The sequence below is a fragment of the Colobus angolensis genome, unplaced genomic scaffold (genome assembly GCF_000951035.1).
Source record: "Colobus angolensis palliatus isolate OR3802 unplaced genomic scaffold, Cang.pa_1.0 Scaffold167, whole genome shotgun sequence".
Lineage (NCBI taxonomy): Eukaryota > Metazoa > Chordata > Mammalia > Primates > Cercopithecidae > Colobus > Colobus angolensis.
Window position 1 is genome coordinate 2,660,571 of NW_012114788.1, and position 17,519 is coordinate 2,678,089.

Sequence of the window (17,519 nt, forward strand, 5' to 3'; positions counted from 1 at the left end):
GACAGGAACCAAGTCCCTGTTTTATGTGACAGGGACTGCACACATCCAGCAATAATAGTAGATTTGAAAGTGGAGGGTACCCAACCAGCCTTTTCTGCGGCAACATCCTGGCTTAGAATTCCCATTAACTGAGATCTCTGAGACGCTTTTCTTTCTTCTTGCACGGCGGCGGAGGATGAAACCCCAAGCAGTCAGGTGCTGGGGACGTCATTCACCCTGATGATCTTGATGGGGTTAATTCTTACTAGTCATGTCTCCCTCACTCTGATCAAGCCACTCCTTCTCTTCTATTGCTTTGGAAAGAGGACTGTTCTTGCTGGCTACCCAGGAGTCCACCTCCCAATCTCCCAGCATGTGCCCCGGAGCTGAGTCTGACAGATCCAGGCTCTTCTGCTTTTTCTTTGGGGCGTTTTCTCCACGTTTCTCTTATACATTCTAGCTCAAACCTGTGCCCAACACAGAGTAGGCACTCAATGAGAACGGGTGCTGGATTGTCCATTGTCAGGGCCAGGTTGGCCCTGGCTGTGTAAGGGCCTGATGAGGGCAGAAAATGGGTGGGCTTTGGTGGTACTCTGGGCGGGTTATGAGACCCTGCTTGCCTAGTATCTGAGAGATGGAAAGTCCGTCAACCAGACCTGGGCTGCCCACCACTTTTCCTCCCCTCCCCAGAAAACACCAGATTACCCACTGTAAACAGTTCTGTGACTGTGTCTCCTGGAAAGGTCAGATCTGATGTCTATGCTGGAAGCTTTTGTAAGAATTCCTCATGGTCGAATCCATCTGTTCACTCATCAAAACACAGGCAGATTCCTCATGCTTGGCCTTAATTTGCTGAACTTGCACATAATTGAGACAGATTATCTCTGTTTTCCAGCTAGTCATTTTCTGTTTCAGGGGTGATACTGGGCTGGCTCAGGATGTTACTGGTCAGAGCCCCCACCTGCTACCTGTGGAGGAGGGCTGGGTGCCCTGTGTGCCTACTTCCTTCTATGATCTAACAATAGAGAATGCAGGTGGATGCCTGGTGCAGGAGGAAAGGAGAGATACTGTTCTTCTACAGATGTGTGTGCCAGGGAGGAGGTGATGGACAGTAGGGTGCACCGTCCAGTGGGCAGATCTAAGGAAAGAGAATTGCCTACCTGAGTCTTCAAGGAAAGCCAGAATCAGAGCCCTAAACCCATTCAAGGACCAAGGAACAGCTAAAGCCTTTATGTTCCAAATTGGACTCTCAAAAGTAGCTGAAACCAAGTGACTTACCAGAAACCAACTCTGGAGTAATTGCCATGCTAGAAGCCTAATCAACTCTGGGCTGAGAGGTAGAGCCAGGGTGGCAGAGGAGAGTGCTCCAGTGAATGAAAAACGACCAGAAGTGGGGTGTTGTGTGTCCCACTTTATGGAAATCATACTTGGAAAAACTGAATCAAAAACAACAGACTATGACACACAGGGTCGTCGTGAACAAAGGGAATACCAGGAATATCCCTTTAAAGAGAATCCCCTGACACATGCCTGGTATCTGTGGGCTTACCAGAGTTGCATTTACACACTCATTTTAGGGACATGCACCTAAAATGAAGTACATCTGTTAATCAGGGTACAGAGAGGCTTTGTGGTGAAGGGGAAGGAACTGGATAGGGGGTCGTGGAGCCTGGTTCTGCCACTTTCTCACTGAGAGACCTGGAGCAAATCACTGTCCCAATCCAGGCCTCTGACTCCCATTGGACAAAGGGTAGGACTGGATTACATGATCTTCAAGGGCACTTTTGGCTTTGACATTTTCTGCAGGAAGAAGAGGAAGAAGGCGGAGCTTCATGGAGGCCCTACTGTATTGCAGATGCTCATTTGACCCAATGCCTTGGTAACCCCAAAAGGAAGTGATGCTCAAATGGTTAAGCAATGTGTCCAAGGTGAGAAGGTGTCAGGGCTAGTGAGTGTCCTTACTACACCCCCGTAGGAGATGGCAGGGAGGATTTGAACCTGGGCCTGGCTGACCTGTGTATGTGTGTGTGCGTGTGTGTGTATGTGCATGTGTGTGTGCATGTGTGTGTGTGTGTGTGTGTGGTTTCTGGCTGTGATCCTATAGGACAGGAGAGGCAGGGAGCCAGTGGACTCGCAGTACTGCTTCTGTTTTAAATCGAGACAAAGCTTGGGACCATCACATGGGCTTCTGTGGGGAAAAAGGGAGGACAGTCCGTTTAATTAATACCCTACCAGACCCCTGGAACTCTCCCTCCAGCCAGAGCACCAGCAATCCTGATAACATCAGCGCTGCCCCACCACGAACCTGTAAGCAATTCATTTCCTACACTTACAATAAATAAGTCAATGAAAAAGATGTTCGACATAATTTCCCCAGAGAATGGAAGAAAGAAGCAGCGTGAATTGGAAGCTTCTATTATCTTCTGTTGTCTTGTCTCTGATGACAGATAATGGTGGCTGGTGAGGGGGATTGGCTGGCGGGGAGAATAATGCTTGGGTAAAGGTGGCCTTTAGAATATATCATCCCGCATCCAACTCAAAAAGGGAAGAAAAAAGCAAAAGACAAGGCAAGGCTAGCCGTGCTGCTCTGTTCAGGCCTCCCTTCCATCCACATCTAGCCAAGTTGCAGCCCTTTTACTAGAGAAACCATGGTATGAATCACCATATTTGTTGCCGCTTTCCCCCTGTGCCTTCAGAGAGCTGATTAATTGGTCCAATACCAGCTGCTCATCACGAAGGTCTTAATTAAGAAAGAAATAGCCACCTTGTGAATTCCCTGGGAATCGATAGCCCTGGGGATGTCTCTTCTGCCTGCTGCTCTGGGAATCGTGAGGAAAAGAGGATGGAGGCAGGCTCCGAGTCAATGGGATTAAAATATTGGAGGCAGTAAGAGAGCTGAGTGGCCAGGAAACTCCAGGACAGTTCAGGAGGAAAGAATAATAGAGAGTTTGGCCAAATGAGTCAGCTTCCAAGGCTGAATCCAACTGGCTAGGGGCTGCCATGGGGGAGTGAATTTTGGGGACATCTTGGGTTTGGACTAAATGTTTAAGATTCGCTTTTAAAACGACAGTTAAAAGTATAGCAATTATTTTCAACCCTGACTGCCTGTAGGGCAGTTTTTAAAATATAGTGATGTCCAAGCCCCACCTCACTCCAATCCAATCAGAATCTCCAGAGTGTAGGAACCAAACACTGATGCATTTTAAGAGCTCCCTGGCTGACTCTGTGGTGCACCTGGGGCTGAGAACCACCAAAGATGGTACAGAGCGCGTTTCTTCTCCACATGTACTCCTGGGCCAGCGGCATCAGCATCAATATCACCTGGAAGCTTGTCAGAACTGCAGAATCTCAGACACCACCCCAGAACTACTCAAGTAGAATCTGCAAGATCCTTAGTTTATTGTCATTCACCTCCAAGTTTGAGAAGCAATAGTTTAGACAATAGATTGTTTGGGGTTTTATTTCTACTCCAGCATTAAGGCACATTATTCAACTTCCCTGAAACTCAGTTTCACTGTATATAAAATGCGACTAATGATATGTATATGCCACAGTTACCAAGAAGACAGAATCATTTCTGCAAAGCATTTCACACAGTGCTTAGAACAGTCACTTCTCAATAGATACGTGTGGTACCTTTCCCTTCCGTATGAGGATTAAATGAGATACATCATGTAAGACATTTAATAGAGTGCTTGCTTGTACTGTGTGCTTAATAAATATGGGCTATTCTTATTTCCTCAAGCATTCCTTAGGCAGACAGCGGGACTCCTGCCTTTGTGCTCCTCCAGCTCGCTACTCATCCATCTCCTCCAGCCCTTAGAGTATTGAATTTCAATAAGCCATTTTTATGTCTCTCAACCCTGCTGGGTCTTATTCAGCTCACTTCCTTGGGCATAGCACAAAGTAAGTCCAGGGAATACATAAATAAATGTGAAGGCCTTAAAGCGTTCCTTAGTTGGAGAACAGAGAGGCCGGGGGTCACGTGCCTGGGGCTTCCAAGTCCTTAGATGTCCTGTTTCTTGGCCCTTGGGTAAGAACGAGGCTCTCTGAAGGAGGAAGGGGCCCCTTCCAGTGCCTGTGAGTAGAGAGCAGGTAACAAAATATGTCATGGAATATTCTGTGTGTTGGGTCAATTTCAACCAACACAAAATCTAAATGCTTTATAGACCTAATTAAACTGTGAGCTTCTAGAAAAATAAAACCGACTTTGAGATTGTCTCTAGACTTCCTTTATTCCTAGCATGCTAGGGCTGGAAAAAAAAAAAAAAAGAAGAGAGAGGTCAGTCCCCTTTGGCTGTTACGTCCCATGGCAAGCAAGGGGAAGGCTTGGCAGATGGCAGCAATGCCCTCCTAATTCATGGGTCACCCTGGAGCTGCCCACAGACAGTGCCAGCCCTTTTAATGAAATCACTTAATTGGCATGAACATAGGTGAGTATACAGGTCACCTTTGCTCAGGTCAGGGGCTAAGATGGGAGGATGAGGCCTCTTGGGCCTGCACTAAGCACTTTTTTCAAGAAGACTGTGTTGCTGCCAGGCTCAAGAGAGAGAAGGTTGGAACCTAAAATACTAATAAACAGCTCATAGTCCTCCCTAGGGACCCAGCTTTGCCAGGTCATGCAGGACCAACCTCACAGGTACCAAGGGGTGGCAGACTGCCTCTCATAGCTTCTATAAAAGTCAATCATTTCTATTAGTTTATGCATGCACTCATTTAACAAAAGGTTTTCCAGTCCCTGCTCTGTGTTAGGTATATAAAGTACTTGTCTGTACATTGTTCCATTTTATTTCTTTTAACTAGACAAGAACTTTCTGAGTTAGCTACTATCTTTCCATTTTACCAGTAGATAAGCAGAGGCTTAAATAAGTTAAAGAAAAAATCTTTAACTTATTTTTATTTATTAAAAATTAATTACTAATTTTTAACTTAATTCATTAACTTATTAATTAACTTAGCTCAAAATCACACAGCTTGACAGGATTTGAACCATAGACTCTCTGATTCAGGCCTCGATCAGTAGAAAGAGTTTACAGGCATGGCCTCCTGGTCCTTTAAGTCAAATGTTCCAGAAAGGTTTAGGACAAGGTCATAGAACTCCTGGCAGTACTGGGTGCCACCGAGAAGGAGGGTGCTTTGTTTCTGTAGTCTTGCGGTACATAAAACTGGGCAGGGGGCAGTGGGTGGGGTTATACCAAATCCGAGCTGCCTTCATCTGTGCCGACCTGACACCTTGAGCAGACCAAGCCCCAGGCAGAAAGAGTGCTGGAAAGTCAAGACATGTGGACCTCAGTCCTCCCTGCTTCTTGAGGCACGTTTGACCTTGCAGAGGCCCTTGCTCTTGCCATCTGGGGATTTAGGGCCAGATGGCTGCCCGGGTCTCTTAGAATTAGGTTGGCCTGATTCCTTGAGCTGTGGGGTTGGTGTTCCTGGAGTCACTGCTAAAAATTCTGCAAATTGCAGGGAAGCCAATGTTTTTTTTTGTTTTTTTTTGAGACGGAATCTGGCTCTGTCGCCCAGGCTGGAGTGCAGTGGCCAGATCTCAGCTCACTGCAAGCTCTGCCTCCCGGGTTTACACCATTCTCCTGCCTCAGCCTCCGGAGTAGCTGGGACTACAGGCGCCCGCCACCTTGCCCGGCTAGTTTTTTGTATTTTTAGTAGAGACGGGGTTTCACCATGTTAGCCAGGATGGTCTCGATCTGCTGACCTCGTGATCCGCCCGTCTCGGCCTCCCAAAGTGCTGGGATTACAGGCTTGAGCCACCGCGCCCGGCCGGAAGCCAATGTTTAAAGACTTCTCCATTGCACTTGTGGCTACATACATCCACACACCTCCCACTGGGTCACAACGTCCTAGGGCTCATCCCACTGCCAAGGAGAGAGGCCCTTCTTTCCTCCATCCTCTACATCCCCAACTCCCAGTTTCTCTTTCTATGACCTGGGGGTGCCGATAGTCTGTCTCAAGTTTCTGACGGTGGGGTGCTTGAGGTTGGGAGGCCTTTCCCTGACTGTCTCATGAGCGGAAATGATCACACTGTGTGCCCAGCCCTTTGTTCTCCCCTTAGCCTCGCACTCAGTTTTCCAGGTGAGGACAGGGGCCACATGGAAAGGGAAAAGGTATTACAGTGGAAGGGATGCCCAAGAGGAGTGTGTATGGGAGGGGTTGAGCGATCATACTAGACAATTTCAGGTCTTTTTTATTGGCCATCTGTCCTCTACTTTCTTCTTGCTTCCAGGGAGGTGGGTCTGTGTCTGTGGCTGGATGCAATGAGAGCAGCCAGAATCAACACCCAGCCTATTCTTCAGCCAGAGGGGTGAGGCTGAGTCCACTAACCTGGCACTTCCATGGTTTGCCCTTAACAAGTGCCTGATGCCTAACCAACCTCACCCATGAAGCCAAGGGTCATTCATCAAACCCATTTCCCTAAGCATCTCCTACATATCATGCACCTTGCCAGGCTGTGGGAACGTAGTGAAGAACATGATCCACATGGTCCCTGCTCACAGAACTTGCAATCTTGTACCAGAAACTATTAAACTAATAATGGCACAAATAATTATAAAATGAAATTGCAGGAAGTGCTGCATGTGTCAGCTCCTGACCTTCCTTCTGCTTCCAGGACTGGGTGTGATTAAAAGTGAGGCTACCATGATGGGCCGCTGGAAGATCTGGGAGGTGAAATCCAGTCCCGAATCTCCTCTCACCCTCTGACTCTTGGGACAGCAGAGCAAGTGAATAGGAAAGAACAGAAAGAAGATGCTATGAAAAGATGGCTTGGAGCTGGAAGGTGCTAGTGCAATGGATGGGGAAACCACATATCTGTCATTTCCATCTCTTCCATGTCACTGACGTTGATCCTCTTGACCCTGTCTCGGCTCAGACCTGCATCATCTTTTCCCCAGATGATTGTGGAAGCCTTCTGCCGCCGGTCTTGCCTCTCGCCCAGCCCAAGATAGCCTCGATAGGACTCTGCAGAGAACCTCTCCTCTTTCTGCCTAGAGCAGTATTTCTCAGCCTTTTGACTAGTGACAATTTGGAGCTAGATAACGCTTTGTTGGCTGGGGCTCTCCTGTGCATTGTAGGATGTTTAGCAACATCCTTATTAGTAGTGACAACCAAAAATACATCCAAAGATTGCCATATGCCATATGATTTGGGAACCACTAGCTAAGAGATATTATGCCCTTGAACTTGATATTCAAGGCTCTCCATGATCTGATTCTGAGCTGTGTTTCAGTCCGAGCATGGTGGCTCACACCTGTAATCCCAGCACTTTGGGAGTCTGAGGTAGGCAGATCACCTGAGGTCAGGAGTTCAAGACCAGCCCGGCCAACACGGTGAAACCCCGTCTCTACTAAAAATACAAAAATTAGCCTGGTGTGGTGCCACATGCCTGTAATCCCAGCTACTTGGGAGGCTGAGGTAGGAGAATTACTTGAACTCAGGAGGCAGAGGTGGCAGTGAGCCAAAGAAAGAAAGAAAGAAAGAAAAGCTGTGTTTCAGTATGCTGTTCCTCTGTCCTGTCTCTCACATTCTATTATGTAGCCATAATCAAGTACATGAAGTTTTCTTAAAGTGCCCTACCCTTTTGTTGCCTTTGGCCATCCTGTTCTCTTGACTTACAGGGCCATGACATATTCTCTATCTATTAAAATAAATCTACTTGTGTCACAAGATTCAAATAAAAGGCCTTGTCTGAGAAGCTTTTCCAGATTTCTGGAATTTAGTTATCTTACCTGTCAAATGACGATAAAAAGTCTGCCCCATGGATTGCCCGGAATCACAAAATTTCAGGGTTGTAGCAGACCTGGGGATTCATCAATGTCTTCTTTCAGGGAGACAGACGGAAATGCAAAGAAGTGGAGTGTCTTGCAGAAGTCATAACCAGATGGAGAATAAACTGCGCCTAGAACTTGGTGTTCTAAATTCCGAGATAAATATCCTAAATCCACTTGTCAGCTTTTGCAAGATGAAGACACTATCTAATCAACAGGAAAGTTAACTTTGTGGCCACAAGGTCACAAAACCTCTGTGCACCTCAATGTTTCTCTGTAAGGTGAAGGGCTAAACCAGCTGTTCCCCAAAAATCATTCCAGGCTGCTTTGTGCCGCTATGATACTAATTTTTTTTGAGAAGATTGTCATTTAATCATAAGGTATTCTCGTGGAGAGGTATTCTTAATACTTCCCCGTCCATCTCTTTGTGGGGGCTGGAAATTTCTGCCCTTGCTACACACTGTCAAAATTGAACCCCAGAGCTCAGCTCACAAGAAGGTTAACATAACTGTTTTGCTGCTCATCATAACAACACTTCACATCATGCCTTCAGATCACTCCCCAGCATCATTCTTCAAATTCAAACGCGAACCAGAAGTGACAAATGATTCTTGTAATGCGTTCTTTGACACAAATCATTTCTGATTGCTCGGGACCCTGGACAACCTTGAACAGGCAGAATCAAGCTGAGAGGGAGAAGTCTTAGAAAATGAACAGCTTCAACTTCCTGCCGACGAGAACCCTCTGCTCACGAGGCAGCACCAGTATGTGCTGATTGCCAAACAGATCATTTTTAAAATGATGCAGATCTGTGGGAGATTGGTCTGTGTGGTGATGTGTCTCATCTTGCCATGTCCTATGCAGCCTTCAAAGTATTTTTAGATCCTGGCAATGAAACAGACATTCATGTGTGTAGGGTTTGCAAGGCCCTCTGCATATGATGTTTCTCTTCATCCTCCCGGCAAGTTCGGGTATTTATTGTTATCCATCATCCCATAAAGGAGGAAAGGGAGCCTCAGAGAATTCCTAGAACATTGCCAAATGACCTAACATGTTGCTGTTAGATCTCAGACTAGAATTCAGGTCCTGTGGCTCCAAAGTCAGTGCTCTATACCGAGGTCACCTCTAAGGTATAAATCCCTTTCAAAGTGCTCCTAGTATTTGGCCTCATTCTCTGCGGATTGTAGATGAATGCTTAGAGTTGAGGGAAGAAGTGCACATTGATGTGAGGTGGGCTTATCTGGAAAATGAGGAGGTTGGAATGGATCACAAATAATACTCCTGGTTCAAATGCATTGAGAGTGGCAGGCCAGTATAAGTGCATTATGAGTATCATTTCCTTTCCTTTCCTTAGCAGCACAGAAATCCTGTGGGTAAGTATTAGGATTATTCCCATTTTTCAGAGATGGAACCGAGACTCAGAGTAGTTAAGCAACTTGCTCAAGGCAGAGCTGGGGTGAGGCCAGAGGCAGAGATGAATGGCCATCCACCAAGGTTTCTTGCTCCCTTGCAAAGACTGAAGCTGTGTAGGGAAGTGGTTGTCTGGTCAAAACCTGCATTTCTCAGGTCCCCTGCATTAGAAGAGGCCATGTTGACCAGTTCTTAGCAATGGATATGGTGGGAATAAAAATGTCACTTCTTAGTGGAAGTGGTTATGAAGCTAATGTGCCTTCTTGTCTCTCTCTATGCCCTCCTGCCAATAGAACTTAATCCCTAGACTGACTTCAGAAGCCATGTGTGGTGTTGAAATCTTACAGACTTATTCTAGAATGCTTCTAAAAAACAGAACAAAGAAAGATAAAACTGAAATTTAAAAATAAAAAAAGGAGCCGTGTGTGGAGGAGGGCACTGTCCATCAGCATGGATCCCTGAATGACCATGTGAAACCGAGTTCCCACCTCTACTCCAGCCTCCCCACACACTGCTGGTTGCACGATGCATAAAAGAGACATCAACTTAAACCAGACTAAGTCATTGAGATTTCAGGAGGTATTTGATACAGTAGCCAGCCTTACCCTGACTAATACAGAAGAGTCTTGCTTCTGAGGTGCATTCTCTTCACTGCTACACCACAAAGTGGCCTTGGGATTGCTTGGATTTATGGAGATAGTAGAAAATGTTCTCCTTATTCCCAAGTCCAAGAGCAAAAGCGTGTTGGTATTTTTTCCTCCTGTGAAGCCTGGGGAGTATGTGGGAGTGACGTTCATGTGCTTCTGAGCCCCTTCCAAAATTGACCGCTCCCTTCAGTCTTCTCATCTCAGTAAATGGCACTAGCATATACTCAATGGCTTGGCAGTCATTTTGGTTTTCTGTCTTTCCTTTGCCCCCACATCCTAACTTTCAACAAATCCTGTAGACTCTACCTTAAAAATAAATTCAGTAGGATGCTGGAACTGGCTCAAGTCAACTTATGAGAGCCGATTGTCAAATTGTTAGGAATATTGCAAGTCAGTTGATGTCATACTGAAAGTTTTAGGTGGCCCATGGTGAAGGTATTTACACTATGGAAATTGACAAATGCTACAAACTAAGGTCACCCTGCTCCCAAGAGAGCAGATTGTTAAATGCCCACCAACACACCACTGAATATTTTCCAAGTTTCACCTTTTCTCACCACTTCCACTGTTAGTACCTAAGTCATAGCAACTAGCATCTCACCTTATCTTGAATATATGACTGCAGTAGGCTCCTAACTGGTCTTCCTGTAATTTTCTGCTCTTTCCCAGTTAACTCCTCACACAGTAGCCAAAGTGATCTTTTAAAAGTGTGAGGCCAGGTGCGGTGGCTCATGCCTGTAATCCCTGCAGTTTGGGAGGCCTAGGTGGGTGGATTACTTGAGCCAAGGAATTCAAGACCAACCTGGGCCACATGGCAAAACCCTATCTCTACAAAAAATACAAAAAATTAGCCAGGTGTGGCAGCACTCACCTGTAGTTCCAGCTACTTGGGGCGGCGGGCAGGGGGCTGGTGGGGGTAGGGGGCATGCGTTGCTGAGGTGGAAGAATCACCCTAACCTGGGGATACTGAGGCTACAATGAGCCATGATCATGCCACTGCACTCCAGCTTGGGCAACAGAGTGAGACCTTGTCTCAAAAATAAATACATAAATAAATAAAAATGTAAGTGACACCACAGCACTTCCCTGCCCTCTCTGGGCCTTCCCATTGCCCTTAGAGTAAAATTAAAATTTCTTTCTGTAGTTTACAGGACTTTACACATCTAGCATCTGCCCACCTTTCCGACTCAGCCTCTGCCACTCCTGTTTCACTTATTTGTCTGCAGCTGGGGTGGTGGTGGTTCTGTTTCACAAACATAGTGAGTTTGTTCTGGTGTCAGGGTCCCTGTGTTTGTTGATCCCTTTGCCTCAAATGCTCTTCCCCTTGATCTTCATATAGTTTGCTGTTTTACATTATATAGGGTCTCTGCTAAAATATCACCTCCTCCTAGACGCCTTCCTTGAGCTATCTAAAATAGTCACCTCCCACCCACCCTGCCACAGCATGTGCTTCCTGAAGTTATGTTATGCATGTGTTCACTTGTTTACAAGTGAAATCTTCTGCTTCTATTAAAATGCACTTTCTGAGGGTGGGAATCTTTCTTTGTTCACTGTATTCTCAGTGCATGAACTGGTGTCTGGCACCAGAAGATGCTCAATATGCCTACTGCTAAATTGATAAACACATATCTGATCTTCAATATGACATGACTGAATGTAGCCAGATCAAGTCAGCAGAGGCTCAGATCACAATGTAGGTGAAGGTTCTGGAAAGCAGGGCCTGCAAGATAGTTGGAAAGTTGGATGGGCTGACTATGTCCAAGGACCACAGGGCAAAGGGGGAAACAGAGGGAAGAATATAAACAGAACAGAAAGTTTGATAGGGTACCTGGAGGAAGAGTGTACGCTGAGCCTCAGGTCAATATCTGTCAATGAAACATCAGAGTGTGTGTCTAGGAGGGGCAATAGGAATAGAATCTGGATAGATTTAGCTGAAGCCTCTTTGTTAGGGCACCAGAGAAAGTTAATCCCTATCTATAACTTTTTCACTATGTAACTTCAGGCAAGTTAGTTAACCTCTCTGATTCTCTTTTTTTTTTTTTTTTGTAGAAAAGGATTAATAACAACCTCCTATTGCTGGTTGGAGAACTAAAGGAATAGAATATTAAAAGCCTCGAGTAAAATGCTTGGCATGCAGTAAGTGTTCAATAAATGCTTAATAACTGCAAATTTCCATACGCTTTTTAACCTTCCTGCCTGTAAATGATCAGTCTTTTTATTGTCAATATCCTTCAGTTGGACCTTAGAGACAGGAGAGGCAGGGTATGGAAGCTAAACAGGACTTAGAGGTGAAACGGTGAATGATTAGGTCTCATCGCCTGCCCCTGTCGGCAGAGTTGGGATGGCTAATGAGATTAGGGTAGGAAGTATCAAAGCCTTCATACAGACATGGCCAGTGGGAGGACCTGGGGACAGTCCTCATTCCCCATGACATCCACAATGGGATCCCCAATTTGTTCTCTGAAGTAGCATCTTCTACCTGGAGGCCTTTTTTACTGAGACTCACAGCATGGAGGAGAACACCAAGAAGGGATGAGGTGGAGACTTACCAAGGTCACAAGGCCAGCGCTTGGCAAAGCCACTATAGAAACCCAGTTTTTCTGACTCAGCCCAGCACTGTCTATTCCACCTTCTACCCTATATCACCTCATGTAGGAGCTGCTTTTCTAGAGGGGCATCAGCTGCTCCAGAGTGTGATCTGTCATCCCCTGTTAGTATATCCACATTAACAGTTGTTCAGCCAATGCCTGTGGAATGGAATTAATTCAAGGGCCGGATTTTTCTGCAAGGTAGATCCATGCTGTCTTTTGAAGACGCATGCCCATGGCGTGAGCCTGTGAGGATGAGATACTTGGAGGCTCAGGTAGATTTAGAAATAGAACTGTGAAATTTGAGTCTAGTAATGAATACTTATTAGGAATAGGATAACAATATCCTAAATCTGTAAAGTACATTTTAGCCCATAAAACCCGTTCAGACTCTTATTTTCCCCCTTCCTCCCAGCAAGCAAGCCTGTGGATGGACTCGGAAGAGGTTAATGTCCCATTTGCAGTTTAAGAGACTGAGGCACAGAGAGGGAACACAATTGCCTCTGATGAGCCACACGGCCTTAAGCTAGAGTCTGAGAAGGGGTGACTATTGGCTACTGTAGTACACACTCCTGTCACCTGCAGATGGAGCCTGCAATGCCCACAAAGAGGTTAATTTCTCACTAGCAGATTCTTTCTCAGACATCCAGCAGGTGCCTTGCATTTTAATGGACCCCAGATGCTTATTGCTTGCAAAGAGGTCAAGTTTCTAAATGGACAGCCAGATGGAGAGGCCTTCTGGACTTTCCCTGGGGCCAGTCAAGGCTGCACCTGCCATTGGCTCCTGCTTTTCTTGCCCTACAATGGTTCTAGCACCTTCCATGCTAATAACTTCCTCCTTCTGAGCCCCTTTCAGGGCTCTGGGCTGGATTCCAAGGTGGAGGGCAGGAAAGCTGGAAGCACAAGCAGGACAGCTCCAAATGCAAAGATCTGAAGGCCCAAATGAACATTCTTTCCTGTTTGCCAGGGAAACATGTAGACAACTTTAATATTCAATGCCTTGCAGAAGTGCAACCATGGTGCATCACCACACATAACAGTACAGACACAAATAATTAAAACCCAGCCCCTGTGCTTGGGGCCTCATCGCCCGCACAGCATGTTCACAACTGCTCTCTCATTTCATTCTTGTAGGAAGCTCAGCTCAATCCTTGACTAGTTCGAGTATTTACTGGCTTCCAACTGTGCCAGGTGCTGACCCTCGGTAGCTCGCAGTCCAGATGGGAGACAGGCACATAGCAGGGAATTACAAGGGAGAGTGCAGGGAACAACATGAGACCCGTGCGATGTTGTGGGAATGAGTGACAAGGGACTTCTCTCGAAAAGGTGCTATCCAGGCTGAGGAGTTAGCCAGGTGAAGGGGCAGGGACAGAGGAGTGTTCTGGGCCGAGAAACAGCATTTGCAAGAGCCTAGGACTGAAAGAACTCAGCACTTGTGTTCATTTCCTGGGGCTGCCATACAAAAGTACCCCAGGTTGGGTGCCTTCAACAACAGACAGGTATCGTCTCACAGTTCTGGAGGCTGGAAGTCCAATATCGAGGTGTCGGTAGAGCTGGTTCTTCTGTGGCCTCTGAGGGAGCATCTGTTCCAGGCCTCTCTTCTAGCTTTTGGTAGCTCCAGGTGCTCTTTGGATTGTGGATGTCATTCGCTGTGTATCTTCACATCCTCTTCCCTCTGTACGTGTCTGTCTCTATACCCATATTTCCCCCTTTTCTCTAAGGACACAAATCGTATTGAATTAGGATTCACTCTAATGACCTCATTTTAATTTGATCATCAGCTAAGATCCTATTTCCAAATAAGGTCACACTCAGCATAGGCAGTAGGGGTTAGGACTTCAACATCTTTTGGAGGGGGGCACAATTTAACCCATCACAGTGCTACCCAAAGAATGGAAGGTGGCATAAAGATTGAGGGGGAGGACAACAAGGGGAGGTCGGGTTAGCCGGTCTACCTGGACCCTCTGGGAGGGTTCATCAGCCGTGATGAAGACTTTGCAATTTATTATAAGGGCAAGGGGTGACCTGTTTTCGTTGCCCTCACATAGAGTTAGTTAGTCACTCCTGTGAGTCTTGGATTCACTCCTGTGAGGTTCTCAAGAGCACTTTCCTAGGTGGGCAGGTATAGGTTTCCCTACTTGACAGTGCATTCATTGAGCATAGGCACCAGGTCTTCCAAGTCTTATTATTCACTGGGACCCACCAGCACAGAGATGAGCACACAGGACATGCTTAGTGTTTGTGAATCTTACACATTTAGGTCAGTTACTGCATCAGCCCACTGCAGAGCTGTCCCTTCATTTATATGTGCTTTTCACACATTTCACATCGTTGTTGCAACAGACACAATCTCTTTTGCACATCTTCATGTATATTCTTGATTTCTCAGGTTGAAATGTTATTTTCATCTTCTTAAAAAGAGAATCCTTCATTACATTCGCCCAGACTCCTGTGTCTTATGTGGTTTACAAAAGAGATCTGACTGGGCATGTTGTTTTTTTTCTCAGGGAAAAAAAATCAATGACTCATTTGTGTGTCTTTAATGTAGAGGGAAGTAGTAGAATTGGTTTTGCCATCTTAAGGTTGACAAGTTTAATACTTAAGACAGGGTTTATTCAACCCCAACATTGTTAGAGCTTGTAAAAGTTTAATGATCTACTTCTAGGATTTAAGATTTGCCTGAGTCTCTCTCTCTCTTAAATTTTACTCCTACAGGTTTGCTCTGAGAAAAGCAGGATTTTGTAGCCCTGGACCCAATCTTTGGACTTCTGCAAAATGGGAGATCAGGAACCCCAGAATGTCCCCCTGAACAGAGTGATTGAGTGGCTGATGAATCTGTTGACATGTGAAAATGAAGTTCAGCTTGTGATATTATAGCATCCAAACTGCAGGGGAGCCAACAAACATCTAGCTCTGTCCACTCGTTTTACCACTGGGGCAAACGAGGTTCATGGGGGAGCAGGGAGTCATCTGAGCCCAGGAACAGGGAGGCTTAATGGAAACTCGGGCCTTAGCTGCAAAGTACATCTTATCTGCAGTAAGGTGAGGACTGTATCATTAGGGCTTCCACTTTCTCAGGACTTTGGAAATTTCTGGCTCCCCAGAAGCCTCATGGAAAGGAGTGAGCTGCCTTCCTGCATTTACCTACTCCCAGAGACTCTAATGCAAGTGCCCCTTCCCAAGTGGCCACTTCTCAAGCACATCACTGCTACAGGTACTCCATCTCCAGGTGTGGATCCCAGGTGCTCTGCTTCCATGCATCCTTCACCTGGTTTCCCAGGTCCTTTGCTTGGTCTAGTGCAGAGTTAAGACCCATTGGACAAGAATTTGGGGAGTTTGAATCCAAGCTCTTCCCTTACAAGCTGTGATCTTAGGCAAGTTTCTTTATCTCTCTAAGTTTGTTTCCTCATCAGCTTCATGGGAATAATGAAAGTTTCTATCTCATAGGGTTCTAACAAAGACAACAAGACCAATGAATGCAAAATGCTGAACACATTCTCTGTTGTATACTTAAATACTTGATTCCTTTGGCTGTGTGTGTAGATTCCAATTAGTGGAAAGCAAAAGTCACTTCAAATAAATCCTCAGTTTGTGTGCCAGGGACTGTGCCCAGACTCTCAAGTGTCTTTGGGGCCTCTATGCAAAATAACTTTCACCCAGCACTCTCTCCCTTTCATGTGAGAGGTAGTGTCAGAAGCAACAGTGGAAGCTTGAAAGCACAGACTGTAAATGGTTCAAGCTGCATCTCCCCGGAGCCCCTATTTCAACATTGTTTTGACCAGAATGTTGGTTTCAGCCACAAGCAATTTATTGGCCTATACAATTCTGTCATCCCAACAACTGATTAATTCATCAGTAATGAAACTGCCTGTGGTCCCTGCTAGCATGTGAGCTACCGTTATTGAGCATTTATTCTCTGTCAAGTTCCCCAAGTACTTTACATACATTACGTCGCTTAGTACTCTCAATAAAGTCTTATTACGCAAACCTTGTTATTCTGCTCTAAGCATGAGGAGCCTGGGGTCAGTTTAGAGAGATTAAGATAGCTGCCCAGGGCACAGAGCAAGTAAAAGGAAAAGCTGGGATTTGAACCCAGGTCGGTTTCAGTCTTTCAGTCACATTTTTAAACAGGCTTACAGAAGAATAATTTATATACAGTAAAGTTTACATTTTTTGGGAGGAGAGTCCAGTAAATTTTGAGAAAGTATATAGTTGCATAAGCACCCTACAGTAAAGCTAGAGAACCTTTCCCTAACCCAGGAGTTCCCTCTTGGTCCTTTACAGTCAATCTGCTCCTTTCAACCCCAACCCCTGGGAGCCTGTAGTCAATGATTTGTTTTCTGTGACTACGCTTTTGCCTTTCCTAGGGTGATGTATGAATGGAATCTTATAATTTGTAGTCTTTTGTATTTGACTTCTTTCCCTTATGAGAATGGTTTTGAGATTCATCCATGTGGTCACCTGTGTCACCAGTCTGTTCCTTTTAAGTTCTGAATAGTAGACCATTGTGTGAATAAGATATAAGCTACTTTGTTCATCCACGCACCAGCTGATAGACATTTGGATTGTTTTTAGTTTGTGGCTATTATGAATGAAGCTCCTATGAACGTTTGTATACAAATCTTTGTGTAACATATGTTTTCATTTATCCTGGGTAAATACACATGAGTGGAAATTCCTGGGTCTCAGGTGAAGTGTATGTTTAACTTTGCAAGAACCTACTGAAACATTTTTCAAACTTCCTGTAGCTTTTTGAATTCTCATCAGCATTGCACTAAAGGTTTTGTTCAGCTACATTTAAAAATGTTAGGCTCAACATCTACCTCATTCTGAGCCGGGAGGTTGAGAATAATGAATGCTACATTTCATTGACTCTAAGATACCATCAATTTTAAGATGCACCATTATTTTACATACTGCTAAGAAAGAAAAGCATTTCACAAATGATGACACATGCTTTTATATCACTTAGAAAAAATTTTGCATACTTATTAAAATAGCCCATATATCACCCTTATACATACATAAAATGGAAAATACAAATGAAAAAAAAAATAGGTTGGGTATCCCTAGAATGCGTATTCACCTTTAGAATCTTCTGAATTTTTTTTGATTCCCAG

General features: G+C 45.2%; 1 protein-coding gene and 1 long non-coding RNA gene across 2 annotated transcripts in view; both read right to left on the bottom strand.

Moving 5' to 3' along the window:
* ASIC2 (acid sensing (proton gated) ion channel 2) overlaps positions 1 to 17,519 on the bottom strand; it is a 1,152,840-nt gene that overhangs the window by 519,283 nt on the left and 616,038 nt on the right. The gene's annotated exons all lie outside the window — the stretch shown is intronic.
* LOC105508741 lies at positions 3,646 to 7,871 on the bottom strand. Its single transcript, XR_001001323.1, has 3 exons — positions 7,716 to 7,871; positions 7,564 to 7,624; positions 3,646 to 4,057 (listed from the first exon to the last, which is right to left on the bottom strand). It is a non-coding gene; the product is annotated as an uncharacterized LOC105508741 (long non-coding RNA).